The sequence below is a fragment of the Pipistrellus hanaki genome (assembly GCF_964339955.1).
Source record: "Pipistrellus hanaki genome assembly, chromosome: 17".
In the NCBI taxonomy this organism is placed as follows: Eukaryota; Metazoa; Chordata; class Mammalia; order Chiroptera; family Vespertilionidae; genus Pipistrellus; species Pipistrellus hanaki.
In genome coordinates this window covers 44,938,679-44,961,130 of record NC_140519.1, presented here as the reverse complement: position 1 = coordinate 44,961,130, position 22,452 = coordinate 44,938,679, and the positions used below count along the sequence as shown (strand labels likewise).

The window sequence follows — 22,452 nt, the reverse complement described above, 5'->3', positions numbered from 1 at the left end:
CTGCGCGCCAGGCACGGCGGCTGTCAGCACGTCAGCCTCCACGCTGCGATCCTGGACGCCGGGCCCGGGAAGCGTGACCTCCTTCGCTCCTGCCGGACAGCGAGGGGCCGGGAGCCCAGCGGGGCCTTGCCCGGAGAGGGAGCGGTCCAGACCCGGTCCGCGGGCACCCGGCTCCCAGCCAGCTCGAAGCACAGAGCCCCCAATGGCCCCCTGGTGCGCCCTTCCCTACTGGCTCTCCAATGTCCTCGTCGACGCCCTGGTAAGGTGACCAGATCGTCCTGCTTTGGGCGGGACCGTCCTGACTTTTAACAGTTTTTCCCGCGTCCTGCACCGTGTTAAAAAAAAAAGTCCCGATTTTTGGAAAAATTGGAAAGATTCTTTCCAAAAATCGAGAGTTTTTTTAAAACGCCGCGGGACGCGGGGAAAATCATTAAAAATCGGGACGGTCCCGCCAAAAGCGGGAAGTCTGGTCGCCTTATCTTAGATCGCCCTTCCTGCGTCGGAGACACCATCCTCCAGGCACCAGGTTCGGTCTCTGAGACGCAGAGCCACGCGGGAGAGGCCTGTCCTGCGAGGCCTGCTGGACGGACACAGACACAAACTCGGGAAAACCCCCGAGTGACCGGGACGGTGACACGTGTCAGCAAAGGAAACAGCCGTGGTTCCGGGCACCCCCTTGTCCTTCCCACCGGCCTCCCCCGAGCCCCAGCCCCAGCCAGACACCCCGAGGGCGCCCGTGCAAGGCCAGCTCCCCGGGAGAGCCGGCCACCTCCGGGGACCTGGCTCCACCCGCCACCGGAGTCACCGGAGGCCCCGGTGAGCACCTGGAAGACACGCATGAGGCATGAGGGGGGGACTTACGTTTCTGGGGGGCCCCACCGGGAGCTGGAGAGACCCAAGACGAGAGGAGTTCAGGAAGCTGGGGTCCTCCGTCCATCTGTCTGTCTGCCTCAGGCATCTCGGCTTCGGAATCCTGAGGCCCGGCGCTGCAGCCAGGCCTTCCCCACACCTGAGCATCCAGCAGCGGGGAAGCCCAGGGAGGCTTCCACTCCACAGCGGCTGGGCTGGGCAGGCGTCACTGTAAATCCACTCGGCGCGGGAAGTCCTCTCGGGACGCTCCACGCAGCTGACCCCTACGGCCGTGGGGCGGGGGGAGCGGGGGCATTTCTCCTTCACTCCTTTGTGGTCCCAAGATCAGGCCTGGGGGTGACAAGAAGGAAAAGCAGTCTTGTTACAACCACAAACCCGGGGCTGTGGGTGCTTCTTCTCCTGTCTTTATATTCCACACATACACACACACCCCACAGACGGAGAGGGAATCGTCTAAAAACACTGCCTGTGGCCCTGGTACCCAGAGGTGAGGCGGGGACCAGGGAACCCTTCAGAGGAGTGTCGCCTCCCTCCCACGGGGCACAGGACTTCTCAGAGAGGGACTTTCTACTGCAGAGTGCTCCCCAGAACTACCCTGGGAAGATAGGGGGTGCTGAGGCATGTCCACTACAAGGATGAGGAGAGAAGGCTCCAGAAAGGTCAGGGGACTGGCTTCGGGAGTGAGCAGCTCGGCCAGGCCTGGCACACCGCCCTGGCCTCGCCTGCAGGGCTGAGCGGTCCTGGCAGGGAGGAGCGGAGGGGGGTTGGGGTCAGCGGGTGGGAAGTGGCTCCTTGTTTGTTTCTGTTTGAAGGCGGCCACCAGGCCTGGCGGGGCTCCAGGCCTCGCCCTGCGCCGCAAGGTTCTTCAGGGCACGGCCGGCCGGGGCCTGTTCCCTTCCCCATTCATTCACCAGCGGTGGCTGGGGGCCTGCTAGGTCCCCAGGACCATCCCAGCTCCTGTCCCCCAGGCCAGGGCGCCAAATTATCCCGGCGGTAAGGGAAGAACAAATGCAACCACGGTGCACAGGACCGGAGGGAGCCCCAACAGTCACCACACCCACTGATGGCGATCCCCGCCCTCCACGGAGTGCCCCTAACTCGCCCCGCGAGAGCCCTGGCCACCATCCCATACCAACCCCCCACCTCCGGGGAACTCCTGGTTCATGGGTCAACCCTCAGCTGCGGCACCATGCCGGCTAGGCCAAAGCATGTCATTTCTTTCCCTTTCTACCAGGTATTCCCGAAAAACGGCGGGCCTCTACTTACTCCCCGACTTCAAGAGAGCATCTCTGAACACCAGCGGCCCCTCAATATGGGGGTGCTCTGCAAACCAGAAGACTGAGGTGCCCTAGGTGGGTGCAGCCTGCTGATCGGGGTACAAGGCGCAGAGACAGCTGGGCCAGGAAGTCCCCGCCCAGCTTTTGGGGGAGCCACAGCCCCTCTCTCTGCGCCAAGGTCTCCTGGCCTCTGCCTGGGCCTTCTCTTCGCAGCAGCGCGGCCGTGCTGTTCATTTCAGGGTGAGCGAGAGTCAGCAGGGGGACTGTCACTCCCTGATCTGAACAGGTTTTCGCGTGAGGACCCTGGAGCCCAGCAAGCTGTATGCCCACCGCCACACAGGCCGTCAGAGACGGAGCTGAGACAGGAGCCCAGGCACTCGGCCTCCGGAGCCCGCTGCTTAACCACTAGGCTGTCCTGCCTCAGAAGGACAGTGCAGTGAGAAAGGCTAGGAGGCAGGGCGACAGGATAAGAAGGTTCTGGAAGCCAGAGGCGGCGAAGGCCGTAGCTCTGTTGCTTGAAACGACAATGAACTGAGACTCCTGAGGTGTCAGTACCACCCACGGCCACATGCTGCCGGGGACGGCCTGCCGGTGGCCCCACGCCTCCCCCTGTCCCTGCACTGATCCCCACGCGTCGCCCATGACACACGCCCTCCGGGGGCTCCGGTCTGAGTCGGGAGAGTGTCCGGCTGTGGCCTGGAGCCATGGCATCGTTTCCCCAGGCTCAGGGCTGACGGGGCGGGAGGGGACCTGGGTCTCCCCAAACTGGCCGGACTGCCCTCCCCACCTGCAGGCGAGAAGACCAACGGTCCAGGGAGAAGGTGGACACGTCTGGCCTCCCGAGCTGTCCCTCGGACCCAGCAGGACCGAGGCCACAGGAACACAGCTGCCGTCAGTCATACCAGGTCCCTGGGGGGACCTCACAGGAGCCTTCTTCCCCCTTAACTAGACCTGACCTGACAAGATCAGCAAGAGAGAGAAAGAGAGAGAGAGAGAGAGAGAGAGAGAGAAGGAGGCAGGGGCCAGCAGCACCGTAGAGACAAACAGGGCAGGGTGAGAATTTCAGCTTCCACGCTCACTACCCAGCGATGAAAACGTGAACTTCAGTCCTCTCAATCCACACCCGGATCTGCACACACGGGTGCCGCCCTGCACAGGGAGGGGGGATCTTCCAGACACGAAGCCCTTTCCCAGAGCGGGGCCTCCATCGGGGCAGCTCTCCCTCCCGCCCGATCGGCTCAGCGCCACTCTGCTTCACCGCCCGGGAGCGATCAGGATCCTGGGAAGAGCTGGCAAAGGCCGGAAGCCATGTCCTCCTGCACACGGTAAACCTTAGAAAGTGCGGGTTTCGGTTTATTAAGTCCCTTCTGTTTGCCTTCGCCCATAAAATCCTCCAGGGAAAGGTCAGAGACGATTCACACGTCAGTCAAGTCCCCTCCCCGGGACAAAGGGCGCGGGAGGTGACATGGACCTGAGCCCGCGGACAAGGCCTCGGGCGGCCCTTCTGCAGGGCAGGCCCGGGGCCCCCTGTCCCCCGGGGAAGTCCCTGTGCAGGCGACTCGGGACCTCACTCAGGGCTCTGCCTGCAGGGAGCGTCCCGTCCCAGGGACGCGGCGAGGCCACGAGAAACAGTCCACGCGAGGACCACGCCGACAAGCTGGAGTGGACGGAGCGTGGGGAGCTCCACGCAGAACAAAGCCGATCTCACGGACGGACCACGTGGCCCTGAGAGGTGCGGAAGTGGGGAAGGACGCAAAGGCTGCTCAGAGTGGAAGGAGGCGATGCTCAAAATCAGGAGGAAGATGAGGAAGTACAGCATCTCATTCATGGTCTATCCCTGAAAAGGCCCCTTTTCATTCCCCTATTTAATGCCCCTTAACGCTCACATCCCAGAGTCAGTTTCTGACCCCAAGATGGCAGAGAGGGCAGCCAGCGCGGGAAAGGTAGGCACCTCGGTGACGCAGGCGGACAGGGGCGGACTTGAACCCGGGCCCATCCGACTGCACGCAGGTCTCCTCCGGGGCCTCCATTGCACTGACCCCCGTCTCCCCTTGGGATCCGGGTCAGCCTCCCAGCACCCTGCGCTCCCGCTCTCCGGAGCTGGCGAGCTGGCGAGCTGGCAGGCCTGGTGCACCTGCCCTTTCCCACATCCCGGCTCCCATAATCACCCCCTTTGTTCCCGCGCCTCCTCCCCCTGCGTTAGCCGGCCTTCCGGCAGGTCACACCCCTGACTCCGGAATGCACTTCTCACTCGCACGGAAACGGGTCTCTGCTTCAAGTCCCACGGGCACCTCTCGCTAAGTAAACTTTGGCAGCCTTCCACCTTGCCCACGGGCCCCGGGGGAAATCCAGAGTGGAGGGGGCGGGGCCGGAGGGAGAGATGGGGGAACGAAAGGCAGCAGCCTGGAAGCAGAGCACAGGCTGAGAACCGCTAGCAGGGTCGCCTAAGACCATGGGAAAACACAGAGATTTACATTACGGTTCACGACAGTAGCAAAGTTACAGTTATGAAGTAGCAAGGAAAATAATGTTATGGTTGGGGGTCACCACAGCACAAGGAACTGTATTAAAGGGTCACGGCGTTAGAAAGGTTGAGAACCACTGGATTAGACAGTAAACGCACACACATGCGTCCACTCACTCCCAGGGTAGGCGCTGCGGGGAACAGGACAGGCAGCCAGGCCCTCCAGCTCCGAGGACCAGGAGAGGGAGAAAATCCGGATGGAAAACGGGTGGATGTCCAGGCGGCTTAGGAGCAGTGTGCCAGCGAGCTGGACAAAGACCCCATATAGACCTCTTCGTGGAGCACAACCCACCACTTACTTTTCTTTAAAAAAATAAAATAAAATAAAACAATTGCTGGTTTATCGTGTGCATGAAACTTCTGTACCAGGCTGTCACTAAATGGAAGGCAATATTTTATGATTTGGCCTCCACAGTGAATTCTGGCTTCCCCCGGAACAGATAAAGACAGACACGTAACATTTTAAAAAGCAGAGAAAATGGTGGGCATTGTCTAGCATCTCTGCTCCTCGGGCTTCTGATCTTAGCCCAAGACTACAAAGCCTCATACTGAACAAGGAGACACATACTCAACCCTTCACAGCCCCGGCACCATTCTGCTAGTTAATAAGAAAGAAGGGAATGCCAGCCCCGTGGCTTGCTGAGGACTGCTTCAATCTTTAACCCTCGTGTGTGACAGGCAACTCGCTGAGTCATTCCTAGGACTCCTCCCGGAGCCCGGCCCGCAGGCCTCCGGCCACTATGCTCCCTGCCAGCAGCCCTACCAACCTCAGTCCCCAGGCAACCCCCAGATCCAACGCAGGACCGAGGTCCCAGCAGTGCCCAGGGGTGTGGGGGGCGGAGGGGGGTTTTAACTGATTCTTAAAGTTTCGTACACTTTTCAAAAGAAGTGCACAGCAGAAAAAAAGAAATATACCGCTCACTGGTTAGAGCGATGGCTTTCCTACCACAAGGTCTCAGGTTTGATTCCTGGTCAAGCGCACGTAATTGGGTTGCAGGTTCAGTCCCGGTCGGGGCATATTCGGGAGGCAACCAATTGATGTGTTTCCCTGACATCCATGTATCTCTCTCTCCCATTCCCTTCCATGCTCTCTAAAAAGCAACTGGAAATATATATATATATATATCTTCAGGTGAGAATTAACAAAAAGAAAAGATTAACAATTAAAAGACAGAAAGAGAAAGGGAGGGAGGAAAAGAAGGAGGGAAGGAAGTACATGAAGAGGAAGAGAACCAGAATACAAAAGCACATACCCAGGACCATTCAAGAAAATGTTACTGGTTCAAAGACGGGAAGCTGGTTAAGTAAACTGACACATCCATACGAGGACACGCTGTCCGTACAGCCATGCAGCTGTGCCCACGTCCTGGGGTACACAGAGTGCTTCTTCCGGGAGTGGTCTACCATTTTCAATCGTCTCTTTTTCAGAGCAGAGAAGCCGTGGCCCTGAGAGGCCCTGTCTGCTCTTCCCCAAGAAGCAGCCGGTCACACACACACACACACACACACACACACACACACACACCCTCCCCACCCCCGGCAATGTCACCTACCCTCTGAGTCCCACCAGCTCAGCCTCAGGGGATTAAGCGAAAGGAGCTAATATTTGCAAAGGACTTAGAACAGGTGCCTAGTTCGTGCAAACTGCTATGTAATTTCTTTGTTCTACAAAATCCGAATTTATTTTAGGGTAAGAAAACACACAGACTGTTTAATAAGCCAGGAAAGAACTAGTGCTGGACAAGGACAGAAAGGAGCCCCGAGGCAAACGCCATCCGGACTGTGTGGCCGTCTTTTCTTGTGTTTCGCTCTAATGATGGTCCTGGCAGACGTTCCACTCCGTGAGGGAGGCAGAGCTTTGATTCCCCAGGAAGCCGCACAGAGCACTTTTATTAGGTGGTGACCTAAGACTTCTGACATGCCAGCATCCAACCAGATGCCCCACAGGGGTGACCACTCAGAAGATCTTGGTTTCAGGTCTGAGGACTTCCCAGTCCCCTTCTCTGCACACCCCTCCCCTCACACAGCCCGGGGCACCCACACCCCCACCACCACATCTGGATAAATAAACAAGCCACACAGCCTCTCAGGCTCGCCTCCAAGTTCCTTTTCCACCTGGAGCCACGGCCAGCCCAAAGCTAGTACCTCCCGACGCCTGGCCTTTGTCAGAGAGGATGGAGGTGCAGGGACCTGCATGCTGTTGGCAGTGCCCTCCCGGCAGCACCCTCCTGCAGCACTGGGAGGAGGCCCCGGGAGCACCCTCCTGCAGACCTGAGAGGAGGCACAGTGAGCACCCTCCTGCATCCATGGGAGGAGGCATGGGGAGAACCCTCCTGCAGACCTGGGAGGAGGCCCCAGGAGCACCCTCCTGCAGCCCTGGGAGAAGGCATGGGGAGAACCCTCCTGCAGACCTGGGAGGAGGCCCCAGGAGCACCCTCCTGCAGCACTGGGAGGAGGCACGGGGAGCAGCCTCCTGCAGCCCTGGGAGTAGGCACAGGGAGCACCCTCCTGCAGACCTGGGAGGAGGCAGGTACCAGGAGCACTGGCTCATTGTTATTCCAGCCAGGTGACTGCAGTGGGCCAAGCCTAGAACATCGCCCAGGATATTGCGGAGGAATGTTAACCAGCTCAAGGCCATGCCCTCCACTCTCTCCCTCCCCCGCCCCTCTAACTGGGTGGAGGTGGTCCTGGCGGATGGAGAAGCCGATGGGCCGGGTTTGCACATACAAGGGCTGCCAGGCTGCCGTCTGGGCCACCTCCTCTTGCAGCCTCCTCAGCAAGGGCGCCCTTCCCTTCATCCTCCCTGACAACTTGACCTTGGCTGAGGCCAAACACAAGCCCAGACAGCATCCCCAGCTATTCCTGGAATAATGGGTGGCACAGCCCGAAAGGGCCACAGGCAGCCCCAAGGAGGCCTCTGAGGACAGCTGAGCCAGGCGTGGGCCAAATCCTCTGGGTGGGGCCTCGCCCTCAGGGGAGCAGCCACACCTGGCCCAGGTCACTGTCAGGCCCGGCTGCTGAGGACAGGGAGCCGCCCGGCTGGGGTGGCACGCGGGTCTCCTCTGTAGAGCAGGTGCCCGGATGGGTGTATTTCTGACTCCCTGCACGGGAGACTCAGCAGGAGGGCATGAGTGTAGGGCACTGTGTGCACCGTCAAAGATAAGTGTGTCTGGGGTGAGGCAGGACAAGCATATTCTGAATTCTTAAATGAAATATGGAACTTATAACTCGGCCACACACCAAGCCCAACGACAAGCACAGGAAGTGAACGCTGGGGTCCAAGACTGAAGGAGGAAGAAGACAGAATCCCCGGAAAGTACTAGAACCAGGCCAGGCAGAAGGGACATTTTAAATACTTTTTTAAAATATATATATATATATATATATTATTGATTTTTTGCAGAGAAGAAGGGAGAGGGATAGAGAGCTAGAAACATCGATGAGAGAGAAACATCATTCAGCTTCCTCCTGCACACACCCAGGGGATGTGCCCACAACCAAGGTATGTGCCCTTGACCGGAATCGAACCTGGGACCCTTCAGTCCGCAGGCCGATGCTCTATCCACTGAGCCAAACTGGTTTCGGCTGGAATTGGGACTTTTTTAAAACGCTGCGGGTCTCGGGACAAAAATTGTTAAAAATCGGGACTGTCCCGCCAAAAGCGGGACGTGTGGTCACCTTAGTTAAGGAGGCTTTCATGTCTTCGTGTGAAGTGAATCCAAACCTTCCACACACACACAGCATGAGTGCAGCACCCCTCGCAGGCACCCAGAGAGGAACCTCCAGGGTGGCATATGTCGTAGCAGAGAGGGCAGCACCTGCAGAGATCGAGGGGAGGCAGGCGAGGTGCTTCCACCGCTCTGGGCCCGCGTCTCTGTATGTGTCATACACAGGTGCCTGTCTGCACGCAATATACCAGCAGTAGCCTCCCTGTGAATGCCCCTGTTCACTAGCAATGGCCTGAGCCTCCGGCCGAGCTCGGGTCTCAGCAGCAGCTTCTGACCCGGCTTCCTGCCTCCCCCAGCCTCACCTCTGGGGGTGGCGGGCTCCTTGCTTCCTGTCCCCACCAGCCCGTGCTCGCCCGGCCTGACCCAGGGGCCACCCGGGAGCCCCCCTCATCGCCCTGCTCATCTCTAGACTCCCTGCAGGCCCTCCACAGGAGGTGGGGGTGGGAGGCAGACCCTGAGGGGAGGTCACGAAGGCCCCATCCCAACACTGGAAGAGTGAAACGGATAGGGCCAGGGTCACCTCCCTCTCTCCCTCCCTCCCCACTGCTGCCCGATAACCTCCTCCTGTGGGTGCGAGGGCAGGGCCCCATGCCCCGCACAGGCAGCTCAGGAAGCTGCTGTCAGCAGGAGCCAGGACGTGTGTCCAGAAAAGACCAAGGGGATGCTGAGCCCTGAGCCGGACGAGCCAGCATGCCGGGCGAGCTCATCGCTGCAGGCGGATGCGTACTTGAGAAGCGCTCCCGAGATGCTTACAGACACACCAGCCATTAAAACTGAAAACAGCAGGGCGGGAGGGGGCGGGTGCCCACACCCAGGCACCATTTCGCCATCCTTCCCGGGCTGCCCCGGCCAAGAGCTGGGCTGTCAGGGCGAGAGGGGATGGGCATTTGGCAGGGACGCAGGACCTTTTATCCCCGGTTCTCATCACCTGGTTACTCAAGCCAGCCCTGCCAAGTCCCCGGGCAGTCCTCCGTGGCCCTCGTCACCAAGGATCACACCCAAATGAGAGGCTGCCAGCCGGAGCCACACCCACCAGGACACTTACTTCCCTGGAGGGGTGGTCTCCGGCTCCCCCTCCCCACTGCGCATGACGCCAATGTAGCCGCCAGATGCTCTATCCACCCCATCCGCTTCCCGGGGCTGCAGGAATGAGTTACCACAAGCTCTGCGGTCTTACACGCTGGAGGGGGACGTCCCACAGGCTCTCACTGGGGGCAGCAGGGCTCCACTTCTTTTTATTTTATTTATTTTAAATATATATATATTTTATTGATTTTTTTACAGAGAGAAAGAGAGAGGGATAGAGAGTTAGAAACATCGATGAGAGAGAAGCATGGATCAGCTGCCTCTTGCAAACCCCCCACTGGGGATGTGCCCGCAACCAAGGTATATGCCCTTGCCCGGAATCAAACCTGGGACCTTTCAGTCCGCAGGCCGACGCTCTATCCACTGAGCCACACCGGTTTCGGATCCACTCCTTTCTAGAAGCTCTGACTGCGGGGATCCCTGACTCCTCGCCTTGCCAGCTTCCAGAGACCACTCACAGTCCTTGGCTCGTGGCCCCTTCCCCCCTCTTCAGAGCCAGCCATGTCCCGCCTCACATCACATCGCTGGGACCCCCTCCTTGTCCTCCTTCTTCCACTGTGAGGACCCCAGGGATGGCACGGGACCCGTCGCAAACGCCAGGACAATCTCCCATGCTAACGTCAGCCTTCAGCCCGCGACAACCTAAAGCACATGTGTCAAACACAAGGCCCGCGGGCCAAATCCAGCCCTCCAGGCCTTGCAATGTGGCCCGCACCGCGCTGTCATCACTGCACTCCGCTGTCAGTTTATGACATTGTCAGTTTATGACTGTTCAGTAAACCATTCGGCCCGTGATTTAGGCTGGATTTTAGATTTTGGCCCCTTCTCTGATTGAGTTCGACACCCCTAACCTAATGCCTCTTAGTCACATGACGTGTGGCAGGTGCAGGTCCCAGGCATTGGCATGTGAACACCTATCGTTGAGGGGCCGTTATTCTGCCAGCCACGCCCATGCCAACGCCAGGCCGCAGGCTGCTGCTCAATGCCCACAAAGGCCCCCAAAGAGCAGGCTCCTGATAGCTACACACTCCGCTGCCCTCCCACCGCCGAAACAGCCCTGGTCCCAGTGGCTCCTGGGACATTCTGGCCTCCTCCACGTCCCAGGTGCAGCAACCCTCCTGCAGGCCCACCTCACCGATGAGAAGAGGGTACAAAAGACTGGCTCTAAGCAGCGGGCCTGGGTCTGGCACGCAGGTCCTCACACCAGCACACTCTCCACCACCCCACGGGGCCCCGGGGACTCGGGCTGGCTCGGGATTTGTGTGTGCAGCCTCCCCGTTGGGTCCCTTCCGTCACGGGGCGGCCCCCGATGGGCGGGAGGAACTCCAACTTGAGTTTTCACCAACTCGCTGGGGAACTTCCCAAGGTTAGGAATTTTTTTTTTGCCAAATTCAATATATGTCAATTAAGAAAATGGGGGGGGCCAAAACCGGTTTGGCTCAGTGGACAGAGCATCGGCCTGTGGACTGAAAGGTCCCAGGTTTGATTCCGGTCAAGGGCATGTACCTTGGTTGCGGGCACATCCCCAATGGGGGTTGTGCAGGAGGCAGCTGATGGATGTTTCTCTCTCATCGATGTTTCTGACTCTCTATCCCTCTCCCTTCCTCTCTGTGAAAAATCAATAAAAAATATATTTTAAAAGAAATAGAAAGAAAATGTGGGGAAGGGTGGGGAAACCAACATGCACTGAGCACTTGCTAAGTGCCAGAAGGGTCACCCCGTCACTGAAGCTGCCCACACACCCCGAGAGTGGGCCCGATGAGTTCCCTTTACCAACCTGGAGGCTGAGAGATTAGTAGTGTACCCCAACCTCACACAGCACCCCGATCAGAGCTGGCAGACTTTCTCCCCCTCAGCATAAGGCACCCCCCATCCTTGCCCATGGGGAAGGAAACACTCAGCCCTAGGGAAGTTGCCTGACCACCCAGCAACTTCACCTCTCTCCCCAACCCCAGTGCACACCCGCACCCCACCTGCGGCTTCTCTGCCAGGAGGGCAGGCCCTGGAGCGTTGGGACCTGGAGTTCTCAGTGGGTTCCACCCCCGTCCTGTGACGAAGGAAGCTTCTTCCTCCTCGCAGGCTGCAGGTTGTGGGTGCTGCCAAGCAGAGGGCGCCGCGAGCTGTCACTGGGCACTCACCTGGAAGCCAGGCCCAACCTTTCCCCCAGATCGCTCTCTGTCCTTGCTGAGCCAAAGCTACCCGGGGGGATGGTGCCAGGCGAGCCCGGGCAGAAGGCCCTTCCATGCCAGCCAACCTTTGCTCAGCTCATCTGGACACCAAAGCAAAGCCCTGACCGCAGGTGCAAAGGATCCTGGGGGATCCAGGGCAAAGGTGGAAACACGCACATGAGTCAAGTCCCAGCTCGGCCATGTCCAAGTAGGGTGGCCTTAGACCAGTCACTTTACCACCCTGGGCATTCATTTCCCACCCAGCACCGCACTGAGGGCTGGGGTCCCGCATACGGTGCAATACAAGCCATGGTCCCTGCCCTCAAGAAGATTCGGGTCCATTGAGAATCTGGCAAATGAACCCACTATGTTAGAAATGGCATGTTAATGCTGTAAGAAAATTCCATCCAACTACCCCTCACCCAGGAGTCAGTCTGGGGTTCCAGGAAGAGATCTGGAGAGCCTTTTACCCTGACACCAGACAATTAGCAGAATCCTTTATTTGCTTACCAAGAACTGGAAGGAAGAGAAGAAGAAGAGCCTACACAAATACCCCTCAGGTGGGGACGGTGAAAATGGGTGAGGGCCCCATCAACAAGCCAGCTCCCGCATTTACTTGCAAAGCGGATGTTGCTGCCACAGTCAGATGCAGATTTGCAGAGCAAAGTCCCCCATAGAGATGGAGGTGCCTGGGCTGGGGCGGGAAGGGCCTGCCTAACAAAGAGTCCCATGGGGCTCTGCACCCCTCCCACCTGCAACATTCACAAGCTCATCAACACGGAGCTTGCAAATCAGGGAGAACAGAAATTGCTGGCACCCCAAAGGAAGTGATCCAGTGACAAAACACCAACAGGCCACACACACACACAGAAGAGCTGGTAGATCCCACCCAAAGGCAGACAAAGTAAGTGAACTACTAGTTACCAAGCACACCTGTGTGCTGGGCACTGGGATGACAAGGCTACAAAGATTGAATAAGCTTTCTGTAGGGGGGGCTTCACCAGAGGCCAGTGGCCCCTCACAGTTCTACTAATCCAAGGTCTCAGGGGATCTCCCTACTCACCTCCCCTGAGACCTTGGATTAGTAGAACTGTGAGGCCCCCGGGCCCCCAATGGCCTCAAGAACCAATCCATCCTCCAAGACGCAATTCAAGCAGTTCTCCAGGTAAACACTCCCCAGGCACCTGAGGTGAACCTTTCACTCCCTCCACGCCCCGGTGTGCCCTGCTAATCCTCTCACCCCAGCACCCACTACACTGTGCCGAAATGACTTCGTTACATGCCTGGCTTTGCCCCAGAACGTGAACTCCTTCAGAGTAGAGGCCTGTTGGCTCTTAGCTGTTGGTGTGTCTCCAGAGCCAGGCACAATGCCCAGTGCATTGTACAATAGAAAGGCAACAACCATTAGATGGCTGGGTGGCATGATGGCCAAATGAAAGGAAAGATGGGATGGAAGGCTGGTTGGTGGAAGGCTGGTTGGGTGGAAGGTTGGTTGGGTGGGAGGCTGGTTGAGCGGGAGGCTGGTTGGGTGGGAGGTTGGTTGGGTAGAAGGCTGGTTGGGTGGGAGGCTGGTTGGGTGGAAGGCTGGTTGGATGGGAGGCTGGTTGGATAGAAGGATGGTTCAGGGGGAGGCTGGTTGGGTGGAAGGCTGGTTGGGTGGAAGGCTGGTTGGGTGGGTGACTGGTTGGATGGAAGGATGGATAGGGCCAGGGAAACACAGAAGGAAGGTTTGGAGGAAAAGTACAGAAGAATGGAAGGGAGCACAGAAAAGGAATACAAGTAGAGGAACACATAGAAGGGAACATAGGAGAAAGGAAATGGGGTGAGATCCTGAGGAAGAGGGGAGGTGAGAAGCTCCCCCGCAATACCACGGCAGCAGGCGGAGGAGGAAGGCTGTGTGGCATGTCCGTTGTGACACCCCAGAGTCCACATCTTGACTGCGGTTCATCCACAGCCACTCTGAACACGTTTCCGTCTGAAGGGTGTTCTGCAAGGAGCTTCTCTGCCCCTGAGATGGCCACGCAGCAGGCAGGGGAGAAACAGCCGCGTGGCAGAGTGAAAAGCAGGAGGCTGAGCCTCGGAAGCCAGCACATCGCTGTCAATCACTCCTGTCTACAGACTGGCTGTTAGGAGGCACCCCGCCTGGTGGCGTCTCCCCAGGGCATGGCCAGAGCTCCTAAGATCCCAGAACTCCTTCCCCTGGATGCTCCATCTGGGCTCCTCAACCCTCTGAGGATACCTTTGGGGAGCAGCAGTTCCCGGTCCCACACCGCACCCCAGCGCCCACACCTGGGAACCAACCCTGCCAGGAGGAGCCTCGCTTCCAGCAGCACCAGCATCCACCACCAGAACCTGCTCCTCTTCTCTTCTCCTGGCACCCAGGTCCCTTCCCGGAGCTGCCGGGCGATTTCGGTAAGCCGCCCTGCCCAGGTACGCACACCCCGTTCCCCGCACTCCCTCTGGCAGCGCCAGTTCTCAGCACAGCTGGCAGCTGCCAGGCGGTCATGGCCGCCATGAAAGGAAGAGCTTGCCAGGGCTCTAGGTCACCCATCAGCTCCGATTGCCGGCGTTATTCCCGGGGCTCACCGCACCCAGATAGCACAAGCATCGGGAGGGGAGATGACACATGGGAGGAGGAAAGAGAAAGTAAGTTCCCCTCCCGGCACCGGTGACTCAGCCCCCCTCTGCTTGTCGGGACAGAGAAGTAGATGATCGCTGAAGGCCTTTCGATTACCAGGTACCTCATGCATGAGAGTCAACCTTTGACCTAGATCGGATCCCATCCATCTATCAGATAAGGAAACTGAGGCTAGGGCAGCTTACATAACTAGCAGGCCCAAGGTCAACCCCAGATGACTCTACAGCTCCCCCAGGTCCAGCCCAGCTTCATGTCAGCTCAGCCCCGAGAGAAATGAGAAGATGCTGAGCAGGATCGGGTGGGGAGGTGGGTCTGAGGGGACAGTCCACAGGCCAGCAGGGACACTTCTGTCCCAACCTCACAGCTCCTCATGCACGCGGGCCTGCCCCACGTTGGCCGTGTCATGTTTTTTTGGAAGAAGCCCAGGGTAATGGGAAGAAAGCAAGCGCAAAAGGCAGAGAGACCAGAGCTTCAGTTCCGGCTTGGCCACTGTGTGGCTCGGAGCAGGCTGCTAACCTACATTCTGGTTCTTCGGCAAAGAGCCTGTGCCGCCTGGGTGGCGTGAGCTGGTCATCCAGGAAACACTGCTTCCTATCCTTCCTTTTAGTTCCTAACTAGACAAGAACCCACACTCGGACATCCTCCATGCGCCAAGGATGCAGTGAGGGGGCTGGACAGCCACGCCACCAACTGAAATGGTCCACAATGAGACGGCCCGCTCCCTATAAACAAGCACGATCACACCAGGAGGGGGAAAATACCCCGTTTTCCCCTCTTTTAAAAGCGCCATGAAAAAAAATTAATAAATAAATGCAAGTGCCATTAAAACCAAATCTTCAGGTGTCGTAACTAGAGAAAAAGAGAAACAGGAGCTCAAGGTCACAGCACCACTCTGTGTTAGATTTCACTCAAACACTGGCCCTTGCTGGTTTGGCTCAGTGGATAGAGCATTGGCCTGCGGACTGAAGGGTCCCGGGTTCGATTCCGGTCAAGGACACATGCCTGGGTGGCTGGCTCGATCCCCATTCCTTGCTCAGCATCTACAGTCAAGCGCAGGCATAAGAAAATGCCTCACTTCCAAGAGGGGAGGTGTCTACCCTCCCAGCCTCCTGGAAACACACAGCCCCCGTTTCCTCCTCCACTTTGGATAGAAAGGTGAACAGGAGAACTACTTCCCATCTCTTTTCTAAAAGAAAAACAGCAGGCTACGCAGAAACGTAAAAGGCAACTGCGGGCCCCTGTGGGGAGCCTGGGGGAGGGTGGGATCCCAGGGAATGCAGAGAGACCTTCCCAAGGGGTCAACTGCCCAATTTCCTCACCCCAAGCCCCTTCCCCACCGCCTCCCAGACACACACCCTTAGGGGTCCTCACTGCCCTGCTGCCCCGCTGCTTTCTCAGCTCAGCTCCCCTGCCCCCCCTCCCCCAGCGCCCTCGAGCTCAGAGGGCAGCTCCCTCCGCAGTGACAGCGGGACACCTCAATCCGCTGCTTCCTGCTGGGCTGACAGCTGCCTTCCTCAGGGAAGAAAGACTCAGCAGCCAAGCCCCATAGGAGAGAAGAAAAGGCAGAGAGAGAGAGACAGACAGACAGAGACAATCTAAGAAACAAATGACCCTGAAGCAGAGTCCAATACAGTGAACCGAGTTCTGGGGTCAAGTTCCAGACATGCCGCCTCCTAGCTGTGCCTCTGGGAAACCTCAGCTTCTTCCACCGGAAATGGGTCCGAGGGCAGTGCCCCATGCCAATACACAGACGCTCCCTCACAGGGACACTGGCGGGGTTTCCAGGTCACGTCAAGATGCTCACAACATAGGAAAGACACGGGAGAGCCGTGGGCCCCTCCGGCGGGGCTTCGGGGACCCCGGGCCCAGCTGTCCCACCGGCCCAGCTGTCCCTCCCACCCGGCCTGCTCCGTCTGCCCACGCTGCTCTCCTGTAAGCCGGCTCCGACACCACTCAAACTCCCGGATTCTGGATCTCAAGGGACACAGCTGATCCTGCGAAGCAGCTGGGACAGGAACGTAGGAGTGTAAAAACATCGGGGTGTGAGTTCGGGGGGCGGGGGGGGCGGGGGGGGACATTTGCCAGTGGCAGAGCGGGTCAGATGCCAATCCGGGTCCCACAAAGCACTCCCCGTTGAGGACAGGGCTGCCTGGTGACTCAGGCCCCACTTCGGGGCAATGACTCAGCGCCCCAGCAGGGCCAGGCAGGCCAGCGCCCTGGAGTTGCCTCCAGAAAGAGGGGGTCCCGTGCCAGGCAGGCCTGGACAGTCAGCCCCGAGGAATGCCCCCCGCCCCCCCACCTGTGCCTGCTGCTGGCGACTCACGCCACTGGCATCCCGGCCGCGCGGGGCCATGTGACGGGCTGTGGCGGTGCCAGGGTAAACAGCGGGAGCAGGAGCACGGCTTCCCGGCCTGGGGTGAGGTCATGCCTGCGGAGGGGACGGGGACCAGGGGGGGGAGGGGGGGGCGGCTCGAGGGACAGGAAATGGCCAGGATGCCAGCGCACTGGCGTTTCTGGAGCTGGGGAGCCGGAGGGCAGAAAGAGAAAGGACCAAAATGACCTCTCAGGAGGCAGGAGGGCAGGGCAGGGGCACGCCCCTGGGGACCAGGAGGAAGCTGAGGCTTAAGCTACTCCACAGGCATTCTGTATTCAGAGGCTTCATTTGCATCTCCCCCTCCCCCACCACCCCGTTTCCTCCCCTCTGGTCCTCCTCTGTTTCCTCTCCATCTGTTTAGCATCTCTCCTTTCCTGCCCTCTCTCTCTCTCATTCATTTTTATTTTATTTTTAATATATTTTACTGATTTTTTTACAGAGAAGAAAGGAGAGGGATAGAGTTAGAAACTTCGATGAGAGAGAATCATCGATCAACTGCCTCCTGCACACCTCCTCCTGGGGATGGGCCCGCAACCAAGGTACATACCCTTGACCGGAATCGAACCCGGGAACTTTCAGTCCGCAGGCTGATGCTCTATCCACTGAGCCAAACCGGTTTGGGCTCTCTCATTCATTTTTAGAAAGCTTCGTCACAACCACCTGCCCAGCATTCAGGACCACTAGACACCCCTACAAGCCTCTGCCAGGAGCCCCCTCAGATCCCTTAGCCCCGTGGTTGGCAAACTGCGGCTCTTTGGCCCCTTGAGTGTGGCTCTTCCACAAAACACCACGGCCTGGGCGAGTCTATGTCGAAGAAGTGGCGTTAGAAGAAGTTTAAGTTTAAAACATGTCGCTCTCCAAAGAAATGTCAATCGTGGCACTGTTGCTGTTTGGCTCTGTGGACTAAAGAGTTTGCCGACCTCTGCCTTAGCCCCTTCCATGCTCCCAGCAACCTCGCTGGGGTCGGGCACTGCACCGGCACGTCCAGGTTAGCTCCTTCAGGTGGATCCCATTCTGATTCCCCGTATCACACAGGAGGTCGCTGCCATGCTGAAGACCACACAGCTGGATCCAAAACCAGGCGGCCCAGCTCCAGGGTCTATTCACTGACCACTAAACATCACTGACTATCTAAGCAGCTGGGGGCATGTGGGGGGTGGGGGAGGACACGTCCAAGGGCCCCACGCTTACCCTGGTCCGTGTCCCTCCCTCGGCCGCTGGGCTCACAGCCCCGTGCCACAGGACACAGAGTTTGCGTGATGCGACTCAGGACCATCCCGCGCTGGGGCGCTCCCTCTTCCCACACACCCACAGTGCGCCCCACGGAAAGGGGAAAACCGCCACGGAAGGGTGTCCGCCCCCAAAGGCGTCAACTGGACAGACACTCACAGGGGAGACCACCTCGACAAATAAGTCAGGAAATTACTCACCCTTATTCACACACCCCCACCCCAGCAGAAGTTGTGTATTCAAAACTTTTAGGAGAGGTTTCTCCCCTCGTGTTGGAATTCCTTCGATTCCTTCTACATTCTTCCTGTCCCAGCATTTCCTTCATTTAAGAAAAGGGGACTAGGACCCACCGGGGAGTCTACACGCCAGAGGCCAAAGGACAACACTCACGTGTCCACCTTCCATTGCTCAATCCCGTGTGCAGACTCGAATCACGTGCTTTGAAAACTGCCATGAGCTCCACAGAGATCAGGCGGGCTCATTATCCTGTCTTTTAAAATAGATTTTTATTGATTTCAGAGAGGAAGGGATTGAACCCACAACCTGGGCACATGCCCAGACCGGGAGTCATACTGTGACCTCCTGGTTCATAGGTCGATACCAAACCACTGAGCCATGCCGGCTGGCTGAACAGATTATTCTTCATATCTGCACAGCTGGCTCTGCCTGGGTGCGCCCCATTGCCCCACTGCTATGTGTACGGGACACCCCAGTGCTCCCCAACCCACACAGACACCAGCTTTCTTGAGTCCCTGAAGCAGGGACATCGTCACCTAAAACAGTGGTTGGCAATGATTGAAATTTCTTTGGAGAGCCAATTTTTTTAAACTTAAACTCCTTCTAACGCCACTTTTCCAAAATAGACTTGCCCAGGCCGTGGTATTTTGTGGAAGAGCCACACTCAAGGGGCCAAAGAGCCGCCTGTGGCTCACGAGCCGCAGTTTGCTGACCTAAAACACAAAGTTGACCCCTCCCCCCCACCCCTCTCCGGGCCCTGCCTCCAGGTACATAAGGCCTGAGGTCAAGTCAAGCTTCCAATGTTGTGTTAGGGAAACCATGGAGACTATCATACAAGTCTTTCAGGAAATGTCTTTTTTTTTTTTTTTTTTTAAACATGTTTATTGATTTCAGAGAGGAAGGGAAAGGGAGAGACAGAAACATCAGTGATGAGACTCACTGGGGATGGAGCCCACAACCTGGGCATGTGCCCCAAGCGGGACTAGAACCTCGACCTCCTGATTCACAGGTCATCACTCAACCACTGAGCCATGCCAGCTTGTAGGAAATGCCTCCCTTCCAGAGCCAGAGTGCTGCCCCCTGTTAGCTCTGTGAGCTGGATGCCAGGCCACCAGGCTCTCTCTGAGGGGCTGTGCAGTCCCCAACAGCCCACACAGCCACGCGAGCCCCTGGCCCACACGCCCACATGCACACGCATGTGCATGCACAGGCGCGCGCGCACACAGCCTTTCTCTCTGCTTGTTTTTCAGTGTCCCTGTCTCTCCTTCCATCCCCTTTCACCTGCCTGGCCTGCGCAGCCTGGAGCCTGATAACAGATGCCTCCTAGGGAAGGCAGGCCCTGGAAGTTTCTGTAGGATTCTACCTTTATCTGATTGAAGACCAGTCTTTCCACCTCCCGGGAACACCGGGTTCCAAAAACTGGGCCAGAGTGCAAGTTCCGCCTCATCCCAAATCCACCCCAAGGATTCAAGCCTCGGAGGGCCCCAGGGGCCTTTCCACCCATGGCTTACTCCCAGGCCGTCCCCAGTCTGCCGACCCCACGCAGGACAGGGACATGGAGAGGATAAAGGTCTTCGGGGATCTAAGGGACGGACAGGACCCAGCATGGCCACAGCCGCGGCGCAGCCCAGCCGGGCTAAAACCACTCGGGGTCCCCAGGTCCCAGGGGTGATCGGCCACCTGCTCTCCAATTCCCTTTTCCCCAGTCCTTGGCAACCTCCTAAGTGACCACACACCTCCTGTCAACCAGGGTTGGTCCAGGACACGAGACCAGTGGCCATCCCCTTCCTGGCCATTCAGCATCTCCCAGGACCTAACCTCCGGCTGTGTCTCCAACCCCACTCCCTGCAAAATGACCCTGACCCACACCCACACCCACACCCACACCCACACACTGGACTAGGACTTCGCTCTGCTCCTCACATCCCAACAACATCCCAGAGGTCCTTTCCACATTCACTTCACTCCACCTTCTCTGCCAAGCTGTGCCACTCCTGGGTCCCCACCACTACGTCCCCACTGTGAGCACCTGAGACCCTGGTAGGCAAACTGCGGCTCGCGAGCCACATGCGGCTCTTTGGCCCCTTGAGTGTGGCTCTTCCACAAAATACCACGGCCTGGGCGAGTCTATGTTGAAGAAGTGGCGTTAGAAGGAGTTTAAGTTTTAAAAAAAAATGTGGCTCTCCAAAGAAACGTCCATCGTTGTGCTGTTGCTATTTGGCTCTGTTGGCTCATGAGTTTGCCGACCACTGACCCGGGCCCATCGGCAACCTCTCCGCACCACAACCCTCTCGTCCGTGAAACAGAAGTAGCTCCTGGGCTACAGAGAGAATCCAGTGGGGCCATGGATTTGATTCTACCGCTACTTACATAAGCTTAGGGTGTTTTAGAATGCTTGTAGATTTTGCAGAAAAATTGTGGCTACAATACAGAGAATTCCCATGTAATCTACACCCCAGTTGCCCTCCTGCTGTCACCTGACATTGGTTTGGTGCATGTCTAACCAATTGCACACCTTTCCAGACACATCACTGTGAGCCGAAGTCGCACTGGGCTCAGAGTGTCTTTGTCTTCTCCCCGCGGCCTGTGAGCAGCCGCGTCTCCTTCGGCTCCTCGTCGCTCCGGCAGCTCGCAGATGGGCTAGTTTCCGGCCACTTGGGCAGTTTTCCGAGTACCTTCTGGCACTTTGTAAACGCCCCTCAGGTGGGATGCCTAACCCTGTGCTAGTAGTACATCCTGCTGGTAGGTGTGAGCTGTGGTTTTCCTGCCAAAAACCCATGACCCCAGTCTAGTAATGAGAAGGTCCTGATTTTTTTTTGATTTTTTTTTTTTTTACCCTCACTGGAGGATCTTTCCCCCATCGATTTTCAGAGAGTGGAAGGGAGGGGAGAAGGGGGAGTGAGAGAAAAACATCAATACATAGATAGACACATAGATCAGTTGCCTCCCTACTGCACGCGGCCCCAGTGGGGACCCTGGCGATGGAACCTGCAACGAGTTACTATGTGCCCTTAACCAAGAATCGAACCCGTGACCCTTCAGTCCGAGGGCTGACACTCTAACCATTGAGCTACCCCGCCATGGCGAGAAGGTCATGATTTTTTTTTTTTTAGTTAAATGTATGACAGGTAATAGGTTCCCTCTGCTTCAAAGTTCCAACGATGCCCAAAGGCACACAGTTCAGAGTCACCTGCCCGCCCCCTCCCCCCTCCACCTTGTCTCTCCCCAGCACACAGGTCCCTGGCGTTTCCTCGCGGAACTGGGGCAAATATAAACGCTTCCCATCCACAGGCACACGCTTTTCACACCAGAGACGGCAGGCTGTGCTCACTGGTCTACCCGTTGCCTTCTTCTCAGCAGATCCCGAGGCCTGCTCCTGCCGTGCACACAGCAATTCCTCCCTCTCTCCCGCATCCCGTCCCGGGGCGAGGACGGGCCCGCATGGGCTGAGCCAGCCTTCGACTCACAGCCATGTGAGCTGCTCCAAAAAACCCTGGCGGCTGTAAAGAAACGGGCCTGTGACTCATCTGCCCTTCACACAGATCCCTGCAGGTAGGGAAATCTCTGGTCTGAGATTGCCGGGTCAAAGGGCACCTACACTCCCTGTGCTTCAGAGAGAGAAGGCCAAGTGTCTTCCGAAATTCTGCACCAACGTGCGTTCCCTTCAAAACATGTCTGTCCGCAGCTCTCTCCGCAGCAGAGGTCAGCACCAGTGTGCGCGTGCGCGATCTTACTGGGGGAGGGGGCGTTGCTGGTGTATATCCCCCTTTCTGACCAGCAGCTCATCTCCTGTTTACCTGCCTTTCTGGACTCCTTTACGGTGAGCCGTCTTCATATCTTTTTAAAAAAATATATATTTTATTGCCAAAACTGGTGTGGCTCAGTGGATAGAGTGTCGGCCTGCAGACTGAAAGGTCCCAGGTTCGATTCTGGTCAAGGGCATGTACCTTGGTTGTGGGCACATCCCCAATAGGAGGTGTGCAGGAGGCAGCTGATGGATGTTTCTCTCTCATCGATGTTTCTCTCTATCCCTCTCCCTTACTCTCTGTAAAAAAAATCAATAGAATATATTCAATATATATATATATATATATATATATATATATATGTTGTTGTTGTTGTTTTTTGTTTTGTTTTGTTTTTTTACAGAGAGGGATAGGGTGTGCAGGAGGCAGCTGATCGATGTTTCTCTCACATCGATTTTTCTAACTCTATTTCTCTCCCTTCCTCTCTGTAAAAAAAAAAAAAAAATATATATATATATATATATATATATATATATATATATCAATAAAATATATTTTAGCCGGGACCGGTTTG

General features: G+C 57.2%; 1 long non-coding RNA gene across 4 annotated transcripts in view; it reads right to left on the bottom strand.

Moving 5' to 3' along the window:
- The window catches only part of LOC311612047, a 531,826-nt gene that overhangs the window by 364,284 nt on the left and 145,090 nt on the right, over nucleotides 1-22,452 (bottom strand). For all 4 annotated transcript variants that reach the window (XR_014793198.1, XR_014793199.1, XR_014793200.1 and 1 more), the window contains exon 2: nucleotides 862-998. This is a non-coding gene — a long non-coding RNA (uncharacterized lncRNA). The remainder of the gene's footprint in view (nucleotides 1-861; nucleotides 999-22,452) is intronic.